This window comes from Schistocerca americana, chromosome 11, assembly GCF_021461395.2.
Source record: "Schistocerca americana isolate TAMUIC-IGC-003095 chromosome 11, iqSchAmer2.1, whole genome shotgun sequence".
Taxonomy (NCBI): domain Eukaryota; kingdom Metazoa; phylum Arthropoda; class Insecta; order Orthoptera; family Acrididae; genus Schistocerca; species Schistocerca americana.
Window position 1 is genome coordinate 129,585,934 of NC_060129.1, and position 5,511 is coordinate 129,591,444.

The 5,511-nt window shown below is 47.5% G+C and overlaps 1 long non-coding RNA gene across 1 annotated transcript; it reads left to right on the plus strand.

Annotated features, from left to right (window-relative positions):
• Nucleotides 1–2,388: 2,388 nt before the first annotated feature.
• On the plus strand, nucleotides 2,389–3,975 carry LOC124553773. Its single transcript, XR_006968131.1, has 3 exons — nucleotides 2,389–2,749; nucleotides 2,952–3,093; nucleotides 3,216–3,975. It is a non-coding gene; the product is annotated as an uncharacterized LOC124553773 (long non-coding RNA).
• Nucleotides 3,976–5,511: the final 1,536 nt, after the last annotated feature.

The following is a 5,511-nucleotide window of genomic DNA, read 5'->3' on the forward strand; positions in this document are numbered from 1 at the left end:
AAACGAGGGTGTCAAGACGGGAGAAGGTGAAATGGGCCTGGTTGTTGGAGTAGGTGGCGTACATCTTGAGTTGGAAGATGGAACGGGCAGCAAGGGAGATCTGCTGGAGGGTGTGAGGGCGCTGAAAGGGATGAACATTCTGGAGGACGATGGTGAGGAACCTGATGATGTCCTCAGCGGTGGGTGGGGGACGAAGGGAATTGCCAGGAGGGGTGGGGGCGTCCAGAGGACGGACAGGTACGGTGAGTTCAGGAGTGGTTGGAGGGGGTCGGGCTTTACACTTTTGGGAGTAGGTGGGATGAGGGAGATTGCAGGTATTACAGGAGGGAGGGGATTGGAGGTTAGGGCACTGCCGGAGGAAGTGCGCCTGCCGACAATGCGGGCAGGTGGGGGCCTCGCGGCACTCAGCTGTGGGGTGCGCATTATAGCGCAGACACCTCTGGCAGCGCAGGGATTGAGGAGGGGAACGGGAAGGGTCGACCTGGTACCGCTGGTGGAAGAGGAGGGCACCCTCCTTCAGGAGACGGTCAATGGAGGGGGCGTCCTCAGAGAAAACCCGCATAAGGCGGGTGGGGCCGGCCGAGTTGAAAATGCGGCGGACCGCCCGCACCTCCAGCGTGGGATGGGCCTGGAGCTCCGCCAACACCTCCTCCTCCGTGATCGACGGACTGAGCCGCGTGATCACGGCGGTGAGGGTCGGCGGGCGACGCGGGGGTTGGGGTTGGCGGGTAGGAGATGGAGAAGGAGCAGGGGTAAGGGAGGCGTTGGGACCAAAACGGGTGATGGGGAGACGGGAGAGGATGTCAGTATGGAGGGTTGGGCTGGGGGAGGAGATGAGAACAGAATCTCGGCGAGGAGTGAGGAGGGAGATGGGGGCACCAGGACAATGCTGGCGAAGGAAGAGGGTGAGGTTCCGGGCTTCAAGGAGAGAGGGATCAGGACGGGAGAGGAGGTAGCGGTAGGAGGAAGGGAGAGAGGATGAGGATGAGGGGGCAGGGACAGGCGGGGAGACTTCCATGGCATCAAGGGTGGGGGAAGGAGGACGAGGTGCAGCCTTTTTGGAAGCAGAGGAAGCAGGGGTGCCACCGGGGCGCTTGACGGCGGTGGAGGAGGTGTGGGGGATGGGAACAACGGGAATGTGGCGGGGAGGGGCAGGTCCCGGGGCCGGAGTCGGCGCCGGAGATGGTGACGGTGACGGTGAAGGCGACGATGACGATGACGGCGGCAGAGGCGGCGGTGATGGCGAAGGTGACGGGGAGAGCTGGGCGTGGGCAGTGGCCCGACGGGCCACCACCCGAGCTGGAGCTGCAGTGACAGGCTGGGGGAGTGGGGGGAAGGGATCAGAACGAGAGGAGCGGGAGGAAGAAGCGGGAGAGGGGGCGACAAAGATAGAGGGTGAAGGGACAGTGAGGAGAGGTGGAATGGAAGGAGGGAGGTGGGACTGGGCACACCAAGTTATAGTGGTGGAGGCGGCGGAAGGGGAGGTATAGACAATGGCGGTGGTGGTAGTAGTGACAGTGGTGGTGGGGGCGGACATGACGGGAGAGAGAAACAAGAACGAACAGAACGAAGAGGAGAGGACAGAAACCGGGGACAGACAAAGACGAAGACGGATGAAGACGAAGACGGCCGTAGACCAGGGTCAGGACGGCGGCGATGGTGGCGACCAGGCGGCACCGGATGGCGGCGGCGGCGGCGGCGGGCACCGGCGGCGGCGGCGGCGGCGGCGGCGGCGGCGGCGAGCACCGGCAGGCGGCGGGCACCGGCGGCGGCGGCGGCGGCGAGCACCGGCAGGCGGCGGTGGCGGGCACCGGCAGGCGGCGACCAGGCGGGGGCGGCGGGCGACGAGCCCCGGCAGGCGGCGGCGGCGGCGGCGGCGGCGGCAAGGACCGGAAGGCGGCGACGGCAAACAGACGACACGGCAAGGATCGTCCACGTCGAAGGCGCACCCTGAGAGTAGCCCAGGCAGTGAAACTCTTCGATGAAGAAGAGAGGGAATCCAACCCTCGAATGCGACCCAACTATGAGCAGAAAGTTGCCATATCTAAATAATACCTTACCAAGAAATTTTGTGGGAATAAAATATATTCTTTACAGACAAACCAAGGGCGAGGGTGGTTATTGCTATTTTATTAGCAGTATGGAAATAAATACTTGATATAACTACGGAATTGTTTCTTACTCTCAATATTTTCGTGCTGAACTTGTAAAGTAAAATAAGCAGCGCTTGAATACTTCCGTGTTGCTGGGCGCTGCCAACAGATGTCAGTGCGAGGCGCCACCTCAGAAAATATGGCGATCATTTTAGCTCCGTCTGCGATTCGTGACTGCCCGAAAACGAGTCGCATTGTAGCTACTACACCTAAAAACAAAACTTACGCACACAATTCTGTGGGAGCTGTGACGTTGGCGTTCTGCGGTTGAGCAGTGCTATCTGTGGTAGAAGCGGTGTTTCATGTTTGGAAGCGTGGTCATTGCATGGGTTTGTTTTCATAGCAGTGACTGAAAGCTTGGCTTTGTTTTCGTAACATTTGTGGCGGAAATCTTGTTCTCACTGCCATATGCGATTCGGATTGTTATTGAGCATCTGCTCAAAATGCCACACAAGTGCTGTACGCCCTGTTGTAGGGGAAACTACGACAACGGTTTAAAAGTTAGCGTCTTTTCATTCCCGTCTGATGAAGCATTAAGATTGAAACGGTTCGCTGCATTTCATAGGAATGACTGGGAACCCAGTAAACAGTTCGTTGTAAGTATCTGTAATTTAACTTTATTTCTATATTGTTACTCTTTAATACTGTTATGTTACAGAACTGAAAATTCAAATCAATAGCCTATCTATAACGAAGCATTATACTTTTAAGCTCACTTTATGCAGTCCTCAGTTAGATTTCATTTGTCGGTTTACATTCTGCCTTTACGTTAACAGTAAAATATATGCTTCTTTTCAGATATGTGAACTGCATTTCACTGCAGACGACATTGAGAAAATTACCAGTGCTTACGACCCAAAACTGGCAAACTCTTTACAGTTTACAGCACCTTTGGACCGTTCACGTTTAAAGAAACGTTCGTGAAAATTGATCGTAAAGGGTACTTGTAATCAGTTTTCAGATTAATGTACAGGTTCCTTAATTTTCTTACGATATTGTTAAATATCTAAGATTATGAAACATTGCTATACGAATCTCATGTTTATCTCTCTCTATTTGCAGATGCTGTACCATCAAAGTTGCCAGGATGACCTACGTCTTTATCTTCAAAACAAGCACCAGCTCGAGAAGATCCAGAGAGGCGCGAATGTTTGGAGAACCAAGCACTTGAGAAAGTCATTGAGCAGAGTGTGGAATCACACAATAAATGATGGAGAAGAGTTCATTTCCTAGTTTAGAAGATTTTAAATCAAAATTATCTGATTGTGAAAAGCACAGTAACTGGGTCACGGTAACCAAATCAAATAATTTGTGTCTTGTGTTAAAGGATGCTCCTTATCTAAGTGTTGTGTGTCATGTCGTTATAAATAGTGATTTAGTGTTAAGTGCATTTGTGAAGGAAGCTTAGCTAAATTGTGCTGGTAAGATTAAATTACCAAACCAAGTAAGTGATACTGGTACAGTTAGCAATATTTTGAAAGAGTTGTATGTGATGTTTCATATAAATGAGGCTCCATTTGAGGCAAGTTTGTCTTGCATTGAAGACATTTTGGAAAACTTGTAATAAAAATTACCAGGAAGTGAGCATAAAATTAAATTTTTTAAGGAACAAGTTTCATTTCCAAGATTTAATAGTCCAACAGAGATTAGGTACGGGAGTGTTTCAATGATTTTATGGTCATTAGCTTATTCTATCAGGCCACATGCATATAGGTTTTTGACGAGTGCTCGTAATTTTTCCATTCCAATTCCCAGCACTTTGTCAAAACTTTGCAGTAAACTTCCAACTAACCCAATCATTGAGCTTCAGAGTGAGCAGTTTCTCAGTTACATACCACAAAAAGTTTGTGCTTTATCTGTGAATGATAAAACTGTCCTGTTGATGGATGAGATTTATTTAAAGTCACAACTTGACTATAAAGGTGGCAATGTTGTAGGTGGTACTTTTAACACAGATGTGGTTTTGTGTGCAACTTGTGCTTATGTTTTTATGATCCAGAGTATGCATTCAGTGTACAAAGATGTGGTGCATATTCTCCCAGTTCACACAATTCAATTAAACTAGAAGCAGTGGGATTTCAGGTAATAGTAGTAGCTGACAATAATGCTATTAATAAGAAATCTATTTCATACTTTTCTTCCCCCCCCCCCCCTCCCTCCTAGTGTACAGATAAAATAGGTTCATCCTGAGCAGACTTCTGCAGACCGCCCACTTTACTATTTTGTGGATACTGTACACATTTTAAAATGTAAACGGAACAACTGGGGTAATGAAAAGGACCAAATTATATGCTTTCCTTCTTTTAGTGATAGCTTGAAGGTAGGTCTTGCTTCTGTTACAGCACTGAAGGGACTATATTTACTAGAAAAAGTTGAACTGTTGCAGTAAGGCAGCACTTTAACACTTAAGTCACTATATCCAGATTCTTTTGAACGGCAAAAATGTGAAAATAGCATTGCGTATTTTTAATAACATGACAGTTGTTGCAATGCAACAACTAGGTGCAAGAAAGAATTTGAAAACTGGCAGAGTATTGCCACATTTGTAAAAATAATAAGTCAGTGGTTTGATATTAAATGTTGAAACGCTGCTGAAGGGTAAAAGGCTAAGAAATGTTTACCAAGAACAGATTACTCTCAATTCAAACCATATTCATGTCTTTTTGAGAAACTTTCTCTCGTGGTTGTGTTCATGGGAAGATTGCAATCGAGGAAAGAAATTGACCAGAGAAACACACTTTGCTCTCAAACATACTACTGCAGCCTTTATTGATTTTAGTGAATACTGGCTGTGTGAGAAGAAGAGAACATATTTGCTCTTTGGGAAAATACAGACAGACAGTTTGAAGGACAGGTTTGGGAAATACCACCAACTTAATGGGGGAGGTTACCATGTATCGCTAAGGCAGGTATTTGAAACAGAAGGAAAATTAAGGGCCCAGAGTATGTTTTCTCTTGTATTAAAGTCCAAAGTGTTTGGTGATGTTGTTGTTAGACCTAATAATGTTGATGCTGCTTGTTGTAGAATCCCAGGCTTTCAAGATATCGACAACCCAGAGCTATTAAATGTAGTAGTTGATGATAGTGATGTTGATGAAATAGACGAAAACACTTGGCCATTACTCCATTATATTGCTCACACCAAGTGCATCTAAAATAAATTGTCCATATTGTGAAGGGTTTGTAACATCCGAAGAAACAAGACAAGCAGATGATTTGATAATGGCAAATGACAGGGGAGGTTTAACATACCCAAGCAGTGATGTAGTCACATGTGTTTCCTATTTATACTTAACACTACAAAAAATTCTTAAAGAAAAGGAAAAATTTGTTCCTGCAACAAGTAAATCAAAGAAAT